At 26.7% G+C, this 19,448-nt stretch overlaps 1 non-coding gene across 1 annotated transcript; it reads right to left on the bottom strand.

Annotated features, from left to right (window-relative positions):
- Window positions 1–5,840: 5,840 nt before the first annotated feature.
- Window positions 5,841–5,959, bottom strand: LOC123304308. The gene has a single exon (XR_006536340.1). It is a non-coding gene; the product is annotated as a 5S ribosomal RNA (ribosomal RNA).
- Between the last annotated feature and the right edge of the window lie 13,489 nt (window positions 5,960–19,448).

The following is a 19,448-nucleotide window of genomic DNA, read 5'->3' as shown; positions in this document are numbered from 1 at the left end:
TTTGCAGTAACTTTTTTAGCAGCAGTTGATGATGATGGAGTCGCTTTTTTTGCTTTAGGCTTTTTGGCTGCCAATGATGTAGTTGTGGCTTTCTTTTCTTTTGGTGCCCGTTTACTTTTAGCACTCTTTGCTGAACCTTTTGCTCCACTTTCTTTTTTGGATACTTTTGATTTAGCTGAAGAATTAGATGAAGCGGAAGCAGCCAATTTGAATGAACCAGATGCACCTTTACCTTTAGTTTGTACCAAGGCTCCCTCAGTTACAGCAGCTTTTAAATATTTTTTAATAAATGGTGAAATTTTATCAGAATCCACTTTATAATTTGCAGCTAAATATTTTTTAATTGCTTGTAATGATGAACCACCACGTTCTTTTAAATTTTTAATTGCGTTAACAACCATTTCTGATGTACGTGGATGTGTTGGTTTTGAATGTTGTTTTGTACGTTTAGCACCAGAAGCTGTTGCTTTTTTTGTTGGTGTTGTAGAAGCAGCAGTAACCGCAGTTGCTGCAACAGCTGTAGAATTTTCTTCGGCCATATTTTTTTACTTTATAAAAATAATGTATTTATTATAAATATTTAAATGATAAAATATAATAATTCTATCAAATAAAAAATAAAGGTTTTCAATTATATCATTATTCACAATAATATAAGTCCCTATGTAAGTCAAAGTACCATGTAGAAAACACATAAAAATTAAATAGTATTTCTAATTTACTGTCGTAGTAAACATGATTTATTTTTTCAATTTCTATAATATATAAAATAATAAATTATAAATTTAATAATAATATTTATTTTATAAATTAAAATATATTTAATTTTTTTATTAACAATTATTAATAAACATAGTTTAATATTAATTATTTCAATCATACAAAACAATAATATTTTTAAGGTAAACTTAAAAAGTATATATTTTTATTTTTTATTTAATATCGATTTATTATAAATTATTAGTATATAAATAATTAAAAAATTTAATATATAAATATATATATTATAGTATAAGATTTCATTTTTAGAAAAACTTTTTTTGTCAATAATGAAAACGTATTATTATGAAATGTGTTAATCGAACATTGACAAAATATATTTCATTAGAAAATACTTTTATTTATGCATTAATATCAATAATTAACTATTAAATTAATTTTTTCATAATTATATAAAGAAATTTTATACTGATATAAGTATTTATATATTATAATATTTATTTTAAATATAAAAAAATTTATGACAAAATATATTATTAGAGTATTTGTTGAGATTAATATAAGATTATTTTAAATAAGAATTAATTTATATAATTATTAAAATATTATTAATTTTATGTTATGTAATTTTAATAAAAATAAATAATAATAATAATAAATATACAAATTTTTTAACAATTTAAATTTTATATGATCTAAATAATTTTGTTAAGTACGATATGAGAAATCATTGTAAGCTTCGTTAAGAAACTTTGTAATATAAAATAATAATAATAATATTAAATATATAAATAAATAAAATAAATTTGATATATATTTTTAGTTCATTCTGTGTATAAATCAAAGGATACCGAATAATTGGTAACGGATGCGATATATTATAGTATCGAGTATTAAAACATAATATATAAATTTATCTTGTTATTCAAATTTTTTGTTACTTAACTTATGTATTTAGAAAATTTATAATATTATTTATATAATTGACATAAAATCTTATAAATTGAAATTTTATTAATATGTATCAAAAGAAGAGAGTAACGTATTGATATAATATCAAAGGATACTGATTATTTAAATAACGAATACGTCATATATTGTTTGTGTAACGAAGTTCACTTGGCCATCTAGTTTAAAATAACATTTTCAATAGAAAGTTTATATGCTTTGTTTTTTTTTTTTCTTTAATTATTAAAAAAATAAATTGAAATTTAATTCAATCAAATTTTATAATAATTTTAAAAAAATTTTTCCTTTTAAAAAATATTTTGTGATGTTGTGATAATATGTATTAATACAAGTGCATCCTGATACTTTTATCTCTAGTAAAGGTATGAGTATCATGAACAGTTTTGTTATCTAATGATATTATTTTGATAATATTTTGTGTATATTCTTATAATATTTTGTCTAAATATCATCATAATACAATATTATTTTGATAATATTTTATGAATATTCTTATAATATGTTACCTAAATGTCATCATAATATGATGAATTATTTCCATAATAACATATAAAAAAAGAAAAAAAAAAAAAGAATCATTAATTTATAATTATTTAAATTGATTCTTTAAAAAAATATTATAATATATTATTTATAAAAATAATTTTTACTCTTATTTTAAATAAATTTGTGGCCTTTTATTAAAAGGCCTATGATCGATGTATTATTATTATAAAAATTAATGCAATGTTTTTAATTTATGCTTTCTTTTCAGTTTTCTTTGGTAATAACACTGCTTGAATGTTTGGTAATACACCACCTTGAGCAATTGTTACACCAGATAATAATTTATTTAATTCTTCATCATTACGAATTGCCAATTGTAAATGACGTGGAATGATACGTGTTTTTTTGTTATCACGGGCAGCATTACCAGCTAACTCGAGAACTTCTGCAGCCAAATATTCCATAACAGCAGCCAAATATACTGGTGGCACCAGCACCTACTCGTTCAGCATAATTTCCTTTTCGTAATAATCTGTGAATTCTTCCAACAGGAAATTGTAATCCTGCTCGGCTTGATCTTGACTTTGCCTTTCCCTTTACTTTACCACCTTTACCTCGTCCAGACATAGCGAATAAATTTATTTAATTAATATTTTTTTTTGTAAATATAATCACACAGATGTGTACGTTACGGGGATTGTAACATAAATGTTTAAAATGTTATTTGGGTATTTTAATTTATAATATTTATAAAATATAAAACTTTAAAAATAAACCAATCACCTTATAGTATTATTTTTAGCCAATCAGAGAGTAGTATTCATTTTTATTGTTATATCCATCTTCGCGTATATAATACGCTAGTTGTATACACGACACGCTCATACATATACTGACTGGTGTTCTGTAACTATCTGTGTATATTAATTGTTTGTAACAATGCCACCAAAAACAAGTGGAAAAGCAGCAAAAAAAGCTGGCAAAGCTCAAAAAAATATATCAAAGAGTGATAAGAAAAAGAAGAGGAAGCGCAAGGAATCATATGCAATTTACATTTACAAAGTATTAAAACAAGTGCATCCTGATACTGGTATCTCTAGTAAAGCTATGAGTATCATGAACAGTTTTGTTAATGATATTTTTGAACGTATTGCTGCTGAAGCATCACGTTTAGCACATTATAATAAACGTTCAACAATCACAAGTCGGGAAATTCAAACCGCAGTTCGATTATTATTACCTGGTGAATTGGCAAAGCACGCTGTTAGTGAAGGTACTAAAGCTGTTACAAAATATACAAGTTCAAAATAAATAAATCGAAAATATTATTTAATTGATAACATAAAAATACATCAACATATAAAAACGGCTCTCTTTTTAAGAGAGCCATCAAATTTTTTAAATAAGAGTAAATTATTTTTATATATACAAAAAAATAAAATAAACAATTATTAATATCATATTTAATATAAAATTTTATATATTAATAGCTTGAATATATCTATTATTAGTATATCAATATTATTAATTTTAAATATAATAAAGGATATCGCGGAATATATATCGTAAATCAGTGTAATGCAAATGCATTACATTACCTTTATTATTTTCATTTTACATTTACTACTTGTTTATGTACGCTTATAATTATTAGAAAAATATTTTTAATAATTTTAAAAAATAAATGAAATAATAAAAATTTAATAATAAATTATTTATTGAAAGTATAAAAAATGGTATAGCAAAATCTTTATTTTCTTTGATTAAGGCGAAATGTTTTATTAGTTATAAATTCGATAATCTCCTATCGATACTTGTTACTCTTAACTTGTATATATAAAAAATATAATAGTATATTAATTTATAATAAAATTTTTTCAAAAATTCAATAAGTTATTGTAAAATAAAATAGATAATATACAAATTATAATTTATTATTGCAGATATATTACAATAAAAAAAAAAAAATAAATAAAAATATTTGGTAATGTATGTTATAAACAAAATAATTTGTTGTAAACAAATTATATAATATGTTATATTTATTAACAAATTTATTTACTCTTATATAAATAAAATTAGTGGCTTCCCAAAAAGGAAAGCCTGTTTAAATTTATCGGATGTATTAAATATTCTTTAATAAATTTACTAAATATTTTAAGTAAATTATTATATTTTCTTAACCTCCAAAACCATACAAAGTACGACCTTGTCGTTTTAATGCATATACAACATCCATAGCTGTAACTGTTTTACGTTTTGCGTGTTCAGTATATGTAACAGCATCCCGAATAACATTTTCAAGGAATACTTTAAGTACACCACGTGTTTCTTCATAAATTAAACCAGAGATACGTTTTACTCCACCTCGTCGTGCTAAACGACGAATTGCAGGTTTTGTAATACCTTGGATATTATCACGCAAAACTTTTCTATGACGTTTTGCACCCCCTTTTCCAAGACCCTTTCCACCTTTTCCTCTGCCAGTCATTTTAATAAAAAATTATTTACAATATTTTAACGAACGGATAACACGTGTGTTAACCTCACAAGTATTGTAATGTATGTGAGCGCCGGTACAATTGTGCCTTTTTATATAAAGCATTAAAGATTTTTTAAGCCACGCCTATACAATTTGATTAGTCCATACTCTGATAGCTATCCAATAGGATATGACAACAAAAATTTTGAAATTTCATATAAATATAAATACAACACATTTATTTCGCATTTAAACATTTGACTTTGTAGTATCAAATTGTCGAATATAATTTTTAAAATTGTGTGTTTTTTTGTAAAAACATTATTATTTGAAAATGGCTAGAACCAAGCAAACTGCACGTAAATCAACTGGTGGTAAAGCACCAAGAAAACAATTAGCAACGAAAGCTGCACGTAAAAGTGCACCAGCAACTGGTGGAGTAAAAAAACCACACAGATATCGTCCTGGTACAGTAGCTTTACGAGAAATTCGTCGTTATCAAAAAAGTACTGAATTGTTAATTCGTAAATTACCATTCCAACGTTTAGTACGTGAAATTGCACAAGATTTTAAAACCGATTTACGTTTCCAAAGTTCAGCTGTTATGGCATTACAAGAAGCTAGTGAAGCCTATTTAGTAGGTTTATTTGAAGATACCAATTTATGCGCAATTCATGCAAAGCGTGTTACAATTATGCCTAAGGATATACAATTGGCAAGACGTATTCGTGGAGAACGTGCATAAGCGTTTTAAATGACAATTTAAAAAAAAAAAAAACAAATAAGAAATATTTTCGGTCCTATATATAGGACCAACATATATTATTAAATAAGAGTATATTATTTTTATTAAAAAAAATATATATATATATATATATAAATTATTGAAATAAAATTAAACATTATTAAAATTTTGTTATAATTATAAGCGATTGCTATTTCTAAAAATAAATAAATTTCATAAAATTTATATTATTTTATATTCATTTGAAATATTAAAAAAACTTCTCGCTTTAAAGTAACCATGATATGAGTTATAAATGCAATAAAATTTTATACAAAAAATAATATTTATTTGTTGACGAATAATATAAAAGGTTTACATTTCTAAATAACATATATTTATATATGGTGTGTAAAAAAAAAGAAAAGAAGAAAAATAATTTATATTTTTAATATAAAAAGGCAACCGCACACAGTGTTCCCAAGCGGTCACCCATCCAAGTACTGACTGTGCCCAATGTTGCTTAACTTCGGTGATCGGACGAGAACCGGTGTTTTCAACGTGGTATGGCTGTTGCCAGTAATAAATGAAAATTTTTACAAATATATATTTTTCATAAATATCATTAATATTAAAGTATATTATTAAAATTTTCAATGAAGTAATCAATTTAAATATATACTTATTTATTATACCATATATTTTAAATAAAAATGCAACCGCACACAGTATTCTCAAGTGGCCACCCATCCGTGGTACTGACTGTGGCAAATGTTTCTTAACTATTATTTTATAAAATATTTATACAAAAAATAATTTACTCTTATCAAATATTAATTTGTGGCCTGTATTAAGGCCTATGTTATTTTCATTTTTTAGCAAAAATAATGAAATATTTCAATATATTATTAAAGTAACAGATCATTTCTTTTTTGGTGCTGCTTTTTTAATTTTTGTAGGAGATGATTTGGCAACAGAAGCTTTCTTAGCTTTTGGTGCTTTCGGTTTACGAGCAGGGCTACTTTTGGCAGCGGATTTTGTACTTTTTGCTGGTTTTGCTTTAACTGGTGCTTTTTTTGATGCCGCTGATGATTTTGCAGTAACTTTTTTAGCAGCAGTTGATGATGATGGAGTCGCTTTTTTTGCTTTAGGCTTTTTGGCTGCCAATGATGTAGTTGTGGCTTTCTTTTCTTTTGGTGCCCGTTTACTTTTAGCACTCTTTGCTGAACCTTTTGCTCCACTTTCTTTTTTGGATACTTTTGATTTAGCTGAAGAATTAGATGAAGCGGAAGCAGCCAATTTGAATGAACCAGATGCACCTTTACCTTTAGTTTGTACCAAGGCTCCCTCAGTTACAGCAGCTTTTAAATATTTTTTAATAAATGGTGAAATTTTATCAGAATCCACTTTATAATTTGCAGCTAAATATTTTTTAATTGCTTGTAATGATGAACCACCACGTTCTTTTAAATTTTTAATTGCGTTAACAACCATTTCTGATGTACGTGGATGTGTTGGTTTTGAATGTTGTTTTGTACGTTTAGCACCAGAAGCTGTTGCTTTTTTTGTTGGTGTTGTAGAAGCAGCAGTAACCGCAGTTGCTGCAACAGCTGTAGAATTTTCTTCGGCCATATTTTTTTACTTTATAAAAATAATGTATTTATTATAAATATTTAAATGATAAAATATAATAATTCTATCAAATAAAAAATAAAGGTTTTCAATTATATCATTATTCACAATAATATAAGTCCCTATGTAAGTCAAAGTACCATGTAGAAAACACATAAAAATTAAATAGTATTTCTAATTTACTGTCGTAGTAAACATGATTTATTTTTTCAATTTCTATAATATATAAAATAATAAATTATAAATTTAATAATAATATTTATTTTATAAATTAAAATATATTTAATTTTTTTATTAACAATTATTAATAAACATAGTTTAATATTAATTATTTCAATCATACAAAACAATAATATTTTTAAGGTAAACTTAAAAAGTATATATTTTTATTTTTTATTTAATATCGATTTATTATAAATTATTAGTATATAAATAATTAAAAAATTTAATATATAAATATATATATTATAGTATAAGATTTCATTTTTAGAAAAACTTTTTTTGTCAATAATGAAAACGTATTATTATGAAATGTGTTAATCGAACATTGACAAAATATATTTCATTAGAAAATACTTTTATTTATGCATTAATATCAATAATTAACTATTAAATTAATTTTTTCATAATTATATAAAGAAATTTTATACTGATATAAGTATTTATATATTATAATATTTATTTTAAATATAAAAAAATTTATGACAAAATATATTATTAGAGTATTTGTTGAGATTAATATAAGATTATTTTAAATAAGAATTAATTTATATAATTATTAAAATATTATTAATTTTATGTTATGTAATTTTAATAAAAATAAATAATAATAATAATAAATATACAAATTTTTTAACAATTTAAATTTTATATGATCTAAATAATTTTGTTAAGTACGATATGAGAAATCATTGTAAGCTTCGTTAAGAAACTTTGTAATATAAAATAATAATAATAATATTAAATATATAAATAAATAAAATAAATTTGATATATATTTTTAGTTCATTCTGTGTATAAATCAAAGGATACCGAATAATTGGTAACGGATGCGATATATTATAGTATCGAGTATTAAAACATAATATATAAATTTATCTTGTTATTCAAATTTTTTGTTACTTAACTTATGTATTTAGAAAATTTATAATATTATTTATATAATTGACATAAAATCTTATAAATTGAAATTTTATTAATATGTATCAAAAGAAGAGAGTAACGTATTGATATAATATCAAAGGATACTGATTATTTAAATAACGAATACGTCATATATTGTTTGTGTAACGAAGTTCACTTTGCCATCTAGTTTAAAATAACATTTTCAATAGAAAGTTTATATGCTTTTTTTTTTTTTTTTCTTTAATTATTAAAAAAATAAATTGAAATTTAATTCAATCAAATTTTATAATAATTTTAAAAAAATTTTTCCTTTTAAAAAATATTTTGTGATGTTGTGATAATATGTATTAATACAAGTGCATCCTGATACTTTTATCTCTAGTAAAGGTATGAGTATCATGAACAGTTTTGTTATCTAATGATATTATTTTGATAATATTTTGTGTATATTCTTATAATATTTTGTCTAAATATCATCATAATACAATATTATTTTGATAATATTTTATGAATATTCTTATAATATGTTACCTAAATGTCATCATAATATGATGAATTATTTCCATAATAACATATAAAAAAAGAAAAAAAAAAAAAGAATCATTAATTTATAATTATTTAAATTGATTCTTTAAAAAAATATTATAATATATTATTTATAAAAATAATTTTTACTCTTATTTTAAATAAATTTGTGGCCTTTTATTAAAAGGCCTATGATCGATGTATTATTATTATAAAAATTAATGCAATGTTTTTAATTTATGCTTTCTTTTCAGTTTTCTTTGGTAATAACACTGCTTGAATGTTTGGTAATACACCACCTTGAGCAATTGTTACACCAGATAATAATTTATTTAATTCTTCATCATTACGAATTGCCAATTGTAAATGACGTGGAATGATACGTGTTTTTTTGTTATCACGGGCAGCATTACCAGCTAACTCGAGAACTTCTGCAGCCAAATATTCCATAACAGCAGCCAAATATACTGGGGCACCAGCACCTACTCGTTCAGCATAATTTCCTTTTCGTAATAATCTGTGAATTCTTCCAACAGGAAATTGTAATCCTGCTCGGCTTGATCTTGACTTTGCCTTTCCCTTTACTTTACCACCTTTACCTCGTCCAGACATAGCGAATAAATTTATTTAATTAATATTTTTTTTTGTAAATATAATCACACAGATGTGTACGTTACGGGGATTGTAACATAAATGTTTAAAATGTTATTTGGGTATTTTAATTTATAATATTTATAAAATATAAAACTTTAAAAATAAACCAATCACCTTATAGTATTATTTTTAGCCAATCAGAGAGTAGTATTCATTTTTATTGTTATATCCATCTTCGCGTATATAATACGCTAGTTGTATACACGACACGCTCATACATATACTGACTGGTGTTCTGTAACTATCTGTGTATATTAATTGTTTGTAACAATGCCACCAAAAACAAGTGGAAAAGCAGCAAAAAAAGCTGGCAAAGCTCAAAAAAATATATCAAAGAGTGATAAGAAAAAGAAGAGGAAGCGCAAGGAATCATATGCAATTTACATTTACAAAGTATTAAAACAAGTGCATCCTGATACTGGTATCTCTAGTAAAGCTATGAGTATCATGAACAGTTTTGTTAATGATATTTTTGAACGTATTGCTGCTGAAGCATCACGTTTAACACATTATAATAAACGTTCAACAATCACAAGTCGGGAAATTCAAACCGCAGTTCGATTATTATTACCTGGTGAATTGGCAAAGCACGCTGTTAGTGAAGGTACTAAAGCTGTTACAAAATATACAAGTTCAAAATAAATAAATCGAAAATATTATTTAATTGATAACATAAAAATACATCAACATATAAAAACGGCTCTCTTTTTAAGAGAGCCATCAAATTTTTTAAATAAGAGTAAATTATTTTTATATATACAAAAAAATAAAATAAACAATTATTAATATCATATTTAATATAAAATTTTATATATTAATAGCTTGAATATATCTATTATTAGTATATCAATATTATTAATTTTAAATATAATAAAGGATATCGCGGAATATATATCGTAAATCAGTGTAATGCAAATGCATTACATTACCTTTATTATTTTCATTTTACATTTACTACTTGTTTATGTACGCTTATAATTATTAGAAAAATATTTTTAATAATTTTAAAAAATAAATGAAATAATAAAAATTTAATAATAAATTATTTATTGAAAGTATAAAAAATGGTATAGCAAAATCTTTATTTTCTTTGATTAAGGCGAAATGTTTTATTAGTTATAAATTCGATAATCTCCTATCGATACTTGTTACTCTTAACTTGTATATATAAAAAATATAATAGTATATTAATTTATAATAAAATTTTTTCAAAAATTCAATAAGTTATTGTAAAATAAAATAGATAATATACAAATTATAATTTATTATTGCAGATATATTACAATAAAAAAAAAAAAATAAATAAAAATATTTGGTAATGTATGTTATAAACAAAATAATTTGTTGTAAACAAATTATATAATATGTTATATTTATTAACAAATTTATTTACTCTTATATAAATAAAATTAGTGGCTTCCCAAAAAGGAAAGCCTGTTTAAATTTATCGGATGTATTAAATATTCTTTAATAAATTTACTAAATATTTTAAGTAAATTATTATATTTTCTTAACCTCCAAAACCATACAAAGTACGACCTTGTCGTTTTAATGCATATACAACATCCATAGCTGTAACTGTTTTACGTTTTGCGTGTTCAGTATATGTAACAGCATCCCGAATAACATTTTCAAGGAATACTTTAAGTACACCACGTGTTTCTTCATAAATTAAACCAGAGATACGTTTTACTCCACCTCGTCGTGCTAAACGACGAATTGCAGGTTTTGTAATACCTTGGATATTATCACGCAAAACTTTTCTATGACGTTTTGCACCCCCTTTTCCAAGACCCTTTCCACCTTTTCCTCTGCCAGTCATTTTAATAAAAAATTATTTACAATATTTTAACGAACGGATAACACGTGTGTTAACCTCACAAGTATTGTAATGTATGTGAGCGCCGGTACAATTGTGCCTTTTTATATAAAGCATTAAAGATTTTTTAAGCCACGCCTATACAATTTGATTAGTCCATACTCTGATAGCTATCCAATAGGATATGACAACAAAAATTTTGAAATTTCATATAAATATAAATACAACACATTTATTTCGCATTTAAACATTTGACTTTGTAGTATCAAATTGTCGAATATAATTTTTAAAATTGTGTGTTTTTTTGTAAAAACATTATTATTTGAAAATGGCTAGAACCAAGCAAACTGCACGTAAATCAACTGGTGGTAAAGCACCAAGAAAACAATTAGCAACGAAAGCTGCACGTAAAAGTGCACCAGCAACTGGTGGAGTAAAAAAACCACACAGATATCGTCCTGGTACAGTAGCTTTACGAGAAATTCGTCGTTATCAAAAAAGTACTGAATTGTTAATTCGTAAATTACCATTCCAACGTTTAGTACGTGAAATTGCACAAGATTTTAAAACCGATTTACGTTTCCAAAGTTCAGCTGTTATGGCATTACAAGAAGCTAGTGAAGCCTATTTAGTAGGTTTATTTGAAGATACCAATTTATGCGCAATTCATGCAAAGCGTGTTACAATTATGCCTAAGGATATACAATTGGCAAGACGTATTCGTGGAGAACGTGCATAAGCGTTTTAAATAACAATTTAAAAAAAAAAAAACAAATAAGAAATATTTTCGGTCCTATATATAGGACCAACATATATTATTAAATAAGAGTATATTATTTTTATTAAAAAATATATATATATATATATATATATAAATTATTGAAATAAAATTAAACATTATTAAAATTTTGTTATAATTATAAGCGATTGCTATTTCTAAAAATAAATAAATTTCATAAAATTTATATTATTTTATATTCATTTGAAATATTAAAAAAACTTCTCGCTTTAAAGTAACCATGATATGAGTTATAAATGCAATAAAATTTTATACAAAAAATAATATTTATTTGTTGACGAATAATATAAAAGGTTTACATTTCTAAATAACATATATTTATATATGGTGTGTAAAAAAAAAGAAAAGAAGAAAAATAATTTATATTTTTAATATAAAAAGGCAACCGCACACAGTGTTCCCAAGCGGTCACCCATCCAAGTACTGACTGTGCCCAATGTTGCTTAACTTCGGTGATCGGACGAGAACCAAATTCAAAACAGTTTATTAATCAACATTTAAAAATACAATACATTACATACATAACATATATTACAAAACTTTTATTTACTATTATAGGTTATTAGCCTTAAAAGGCTTTCATCCTAACTTATTTTTCTTTCATGCAGATTGCTGTGTCGCAATTATGCTTATGATATTTAATTTATTTGTTTGAGCAGGTATATGTTAAGTTAATTTTTGTTGATATGCTCTTTACAGGAAAATTTTTAAAAACCTGTTTTATGTTTTAGGCAATAGCTGTGGCAAACTTATATTGCCCATTGCCTATGTGTTTTTGCATGTAAAATTAGATTTAAAAAGAAAAGAAAAAAAGAAAAAATTTAATGCCTTGCGTGGGACTTGAACGCCTGCTTTCGGAGTGCCAGTCGGGAACGCTGGCACGACGCCACAGGCTCTTGTAAGGAATGGGTATTTTATCTTTATTATTTACTGTAAAATATTTTGTTATACATTATTTAAATATTTTGTATATATTTGTTTGTGTTTTTTGGTTAGTGAGTTTGACTTCACCATATTTTTGGTTAAGTAGCTGTTTTTAATCAACTTAGTGTAGAAAGAATGCGTTACATGTTTGGTATAGTCTTTGATTGTCGGTATGTCTGTCTCTCTATGTATGTCTTGTATTCTAGCGTATCTATCTTTGTTTAGTGTAAGTCGGAGGCATTTGTTCTGTATACGTTGCAGTCTTAGATATGTCGTGTCTGAAACGCTGTTCCACACAGGGGCTCCGTAGGTTATAGTTGGTCTTATTATTGCAGTGTATAACATTTTTTTATTTTTGGTGCTGAGTTTGCTGTATTTGTTCAGGAGTGGGTAAAGTTGTCGTATACACCCATTTCCTTTACTGATCAGGTGGTTGATATGTGGGACAAACGATAATGTTTTGTCAAGGTACACACCTAGGTACTTTACTTTGTGCTTGGCAGGGACTATGGCTACGCCGTCTACCTTAAGTGGATCGTAGATTTTGATATTTGTAAATTTTTTGCTAAAAATTATATGTTCAGTTTTGTTGTTATTTATTTTGATTTTCCAGTCCCTGGCAAACTTCAGTATCATATCCAGGTGTATTTGTAGTTGTTTTGTTGCCACCTGAGCATTAAAGGAGTGGGCGTACACGGCAGTGTCATCCGCGTATATCGCAGTTTTTGTTTTGGCAAATTTTGGGATATCATTAATAAAGTAGGTGAACAATATGGGCCCAAGTACCGATCCTTGTGGCACACCTGCTTTTGGGTGTCGGAGTTCCGATGTGCTGTTGTTTATTTTTACATAGAATCCCCTTCCTCTGAGGTAACTGTCCAGTAGTGCTATTAGCCATCTTGGGAAGTCATAATTTATTAGTTTGTAAATCAGTCCATCAATATATACCGTGTCAAAGGCTTTCTCAATATCCAGAAGGGCCATGGCCGTGACGTTACTTTTGTTAAAATTTTGTATTATGTCACTTGCTATTCTGGCAACTTGCATGCAAGTGCCATGACCTCTTCTGAATCCGAATTGTTCGTGTATTATTATATTTTTGGACTGACTTATCTTGTTTATTCTTTCCAAAATGACTTTTTCCGCTATCTTGGACAGCGTGCTCAGGAGGCTTATTGGTCTGTAATTTTTGGGATTACTATGATCCTTGTTAGGTTTCGGTACTGGGATCACTATTGCCGTTCTCCAGGACTCAGGGAAGTATCCTATCCTCAGGATTGCATTTATTATGTACTGAAGTTGTACTATAGCTTTGGTGGTAAAGTTTTTGATTATTTTGGTGTCTATCCCGTCTTGTCCTGGGGCTTTGTTATTTGGGAGGGTTTTAATTATGTTTTTAATTTCTTGGGGGGTTGTGAGCTTTATTTTGGTGTTGTTTTGTGGTGTTTGTGTGGTATGAAAGAATTCATGTATTCTTCGTTTTATGTCCTCTTCTAGTGGAGTAGTCTGTTCGTTAGTCTGGATCTCCTCTAAAGTTTCACTTATTATGTCAGCTTTGTCTTTGTCCGTCATGTAATTATTATCGTTCGTGGTGATTGTGGGGATTTGTTGTCTCGGTTTTTTAAACGTCTTCGTTATTCGCCACATTGTTCTGTCACCGGGTCGTAAGTCCGTTAGTGTTTTTTCCCACTGTTCATTGATCTTGTTTTTAATGTTCCTCCTGATCATTTTCGTGATTTTGTTTATATCTGCTTTGAGGCCTGGTATAAATCTTTTTTGGTACAGTTTCCTCATCGCATTTTTATATTTGATTAAGTTTTTTGTGTTGTCATCAGGGAGATACCTGTTATCAACTATCACGACCCGTCGGCTGTGAGCTTTTTGGACTTGTTGCACCCCTTTTGTGAAGTTATCTATTTCCTGATCAACTTCTTGGGCATTGTTTATTTTATTATTGATTTTTATTGTTGAATTTAATTTTTTTCTGAACTCTGCCCAATCTGTTGATTTATAGGAAGTGACAATGTGTTTGGTGTTGTCTTTATTTAAGTTTGTAATATTAAATATTACCGGGTTGTGGTCTGATGATAACTCTGGTATTGAGGTTGGGTGCGTGATGTTGTTAACATTTTTATTAATCACAAGATCAATGAAGGTGGGTGTCATTCCGTTAGTTGGAAAATGTGTGGGGTTGTCTGTGTGTTGGATGACGATGTTGTTGTCGTTAGTGAATTTATGTAATGTTCGTCCGTTTGTGTTTGATACATGATTCTTCCATGCCGTATGGCGAGCATTAAGATCACCTATTACTAATATTTTGTTACCCATCCTGAACAATTTTGCTAGATCCTCCATGGGGAACTTGTTAGCGGGAGTGTTATACACTGCAATAATTTTTATATTATTTAATAGTTCGATTCCGACGCATTCTATGGATACGGAACCATTGATTTCAAATGTGCGAAACGGAATGCTATTTTTTATTATTATTGCTACACCTCCGCCTTGTGTTGTTCTATCTTTCCTAATTATATTAAAATTTCTAATTTTTATTTTATGTTCTCCTGATAATTTGGTTTCATTTATCATCATAATGTCCACCTTTTGTTCTCTGATGAACGATCTAAGTTCACCAAGGTTTTGGCGTAGCCCATTAGCATTCCATGTCGCACATTTTACGGCGGACATTGGCTAAAATTTTTTGTGCAAAAGTTGTTGAAAACCATGAATTTCTCTAATTCGTTTTTGCATTTCATAAGGTCATGGTTTAGGTCTTTTACATATTTTAGCATTCTTTCTACATCTATTAATTTGTTTAATGTGTCAAACTCACTTACCAAATTGTTTATGTTAGTAGTAGTAGATATGGATGTTGTTTGTGTTGGTGCTTGGCTGTGTACATGAGCGTACACTTGGGTGGGTCTATCATTTTGAGTGAATGGGTTTCTCATTGCCCAGGGATTTGTTGGAGGTAGTGGTGCTGTCACGAATTTTTGTTGATTTCTTACAGGGACCGTGTTTGTTTTTCTTCTCCTTTCTATCTGCTCGATTTTGTTGATATAAATTCGGCATTCTGTAGAGTTTGCCGGGTGGTTATTTTCACAGTTTGCACATTTTAAAAGTTTTTTATTTTCTTCCGTGTTTTCTTTTATTGTACAGTCACGGCTCCAGTGAGGTCCTGCGCATTTTAGGCACTTTGGGTTCATTCTACAGTTCGTAGTGGCATGTGACCAGGCCTGACATCTGTGACACTGGATAATTAGTTTGGCGTTCCTGTGCCTTTCCCAGGTAATTTTTACGTTGTACACATATTTAACTTCTTGGGTTAGTTGTTTTAGGGACGTGCTTTGTCCGGTGATCACAAGATATAGAGATCTGTAGGAGGATCTCATTGGATATACTTTAATAATGTTTGTTTTGAGGCATTTCTCTATGTCTTGCTTAATTTCCTCTTCGTCGATTCCTCTTGGTAGCCCGACCAATACGAAGGCGTGGTGTTTTTCTGTCCTTTCCGTGTATGTATGGAACTCCATGTTTTCGTTGTCTAGAATTTTGACGTAGTTTTTATATTCATTTGAGTCATGGATGAATAGATTCGTTTTTTTGAACGTGTATTTCACATGGAATCCCTTTTTCACATGTTCCTTTATTTGCTCCATGAACTCCTTATGGTTATTTGGAGTGCTGTGTATAACAATTGGAGGTGGTTTATTCTTACCTCCTTGTGTCCTTTCTGTGTTTTTGTCATTTTCATTAATTTCTTTTGGGTCTGTGCCTTCTTGTTCCACATCTTCCTCTGTTTGACCTTCTTCAGTGGTTAGGGGATTAAATCTGTTTTTTGTGGGCACTTGCACTTGCACTTCTGTTTGTTTTTTGAAAATGTTTTGTATATTGTTTTTGTTTTGGTTTTCCATTCTTGGAGGCACTGCACTTGTGTTCTCGCTATTTTCACTAACTATTTTTTCTATTTTGTTGGCTTCTTCTTCGGTGCTTTGTTGTATTCCGACGTCATCGGGTTGCACTTTTAAAATTTTAGTGATAGCAGGGGAGCGACTAGGTCGCCCCCTTTTTTTTGTTTGGCTACGCCCGTCACTTATTTTATAGTTTGTTTTTATACTTTTTTATATTTGATTTAACTTGTTCTGTAGGTGTGTGTATGAAATTGTTTTCGCTTTGAATGTAATTATACAATAATTTGCTTCAACAATTCACTGTACTGTACGGTATGAACGCTGTACAGATAATGGGACGAGAACCGGTGTTTTCAACGTGGTATGGCTGTTGCCAGTAATAAATGAAAATTTTTACAAATATATATTTTTCATAAATATCATTAATATTAAAGTATATTATTAAAATTTTCAATGAAGTAATCAATTTAAATATATACTTATTTATTATACCATATATTTTAAATAAAAATGCAACCGCACACAGTATTCTCAAGTGGCCACCCATCCGTGGTACTGACTGTGGCAAATGTTTCTTAACTATTATTTTATAAAATATTTATACAAAAAATAATTTACTCTTATCAAATATTAATTTGTGGCCTGTATTAAGGCCTATGTTATTTTCATTTTTTAGCAAAAATAATGAAATATTTCAATATATTATTAAAGTAACAGATCATTTCTTTTTTGGTGCTGCTTTTTTAATTTTTGTAGGAGATGATTTGGCAACAGAAGCTTTCTTAGCTTTTGGTGCTTTCGGTTTACGAGCAGGGCTACTTTTGGCAGCGGATTTTGTACTTTTTGCTGGTTTTGCTTTAACTGGTGCTTTTTTTGATGCCGCTGATGATTTTGCAGTAACTTTTTTAGCAGCAGTTGATGATGATGGAGTCGCTTTTTTTGCTTTAGGCTTTTTGGCTGCCAATGATGTAGTTGTGGCTTTCTTTTCTTTTGGTGCCCGTTTACTTTTAGCACTCTTTGCTGAACCTTTTGCTCCACTTTCTTTTTTGGATACTTTTGATTTAGCTGAAGAATTAGATGAAGCGGAAGCAGCCAATTTGAATGAACCAGATGCACCTTTACCTTTAGTTTGTACCAAGGCTCCCTCAGTTACAGCAGCTTTTAAATATTTATTAAAAAATGGTGAAATTTTATCAGAATCCACTTTATAATTTGCAGCTAAATATTTTTTAATTGCTTGTAATGATGAACCACCACGTTCTTTTAAATTTTTAATTGCGTTAACAACCATTTCTGATGTACGTGGATGTGTTGGTTTTGAATGTTGTTTTGTACGTTTAGCACCAGAAGCTGTTGCTTTTTTTGTTGGTGTTGTAGAAGCAGCAGTAACCGCAGTTGCTGCAACAGCTGTAGAATTTTCTTCGGCCATATTTTTTTACTTTATAAAAATAATGTATTTATTATAAATATTTAAATGATAAAATATAATAATTCTATCAAATAAAAAATAAAGGTTTTCAATTATATCATTATTCACAATAATATAAGTCCCTATGTAAGTCAAAGTACCATGTAGAAAACACATAAAAATTAAATAGTATTTCTAATTTACTGTCGTAGTAAACATGATTTATTTTTTCAATTTCTATAATATATAAAATAATAAATTATAAATTTAATAATAATATTTATTTTATAAATTAAAATATATTTAATTTTTTTATTAACAATTATTAATAAACATAGTTTAATATTAATTATTTCAATCATACAAAACAATAATATTTTTAAGGTAAACTTAAAAAGTATATATTTTTATTTTTTATTTAATATCGATTTATTATAAATTATTAGTATATAAATAATTAAAAAATTTAATATATAAATATATATATTATAGTATAAGATTTCATTTTTAGAAAAACTTTTTTTGTCAATAATGAAAACGTATTATTATGAAATGTGTTAATCGAACATTGACAAAATATATTTCATTAGAAAATACTTTTATTTATGCATTAATATCAATAATTAACTATTAAATTAATTTTTTCATAATTATATAAAGAAATTTTATACTGATATAAGTATTTATATATTATAATATTTATTTTAAATATAAAAAAATTTATGACAAAATATATTATTAGAGTATTTGTTGAGATTAATATAAGATTATTTTAAATAAGAATTAATTTATATAATTATTAAAATATTATTAATTTTATGTTATGTAATTTTAATAAAAATAAATAATAATAATAATAAATATACAAATTTTTTAACAATTTAAATTTTATATGATCTAAATAATTTTGTTAAGTACGATATGAGAAATCATTGTAAGCTTCGTTAAGAAACTTTGTAATATAAAATAATAATAATAATATTAAATATATAAATAAATAAAATAAATTTGATATATATTTTTAGTTCATTCTGTGTATAAATCAAAGGATACCGAATAATTGGTAACGGATGCGATATATTATAGTATCGAGTATTAAAACATAATATATAAATTTATCTTGTTATTCAAATTTTTTGTTACTTAACTTATGTATTTAGAAAATTTATAATATTATTTATATAATTGACATAAAATCTTATAAATTGAAATTTTATTAATATGTATCAAAAGAAGAGAGTAACGTATTGATATAATATCAAAGGATACT

The sequence above is a fragment of the Chrysoperla carnea genome (assembly GCF_905475395.1).
Source record: "Chrysoperla carnea chromosome X unlocalized genomic scaffold, inChrCarn1.1 SUPER_X_unloc_4, whole genome shotgun sequence".
Classification (NCBI taxonomy): domain Eukaryota; kingdom Metazoa; phylum Arthropoda; class Insecta; order Neuroptera; family Chrysopidae; genus Chrysoperla; species Chrysoperla carnea.
This window is presented reverse-complemented; position numbering and strand designations above follow the sequence as displayed.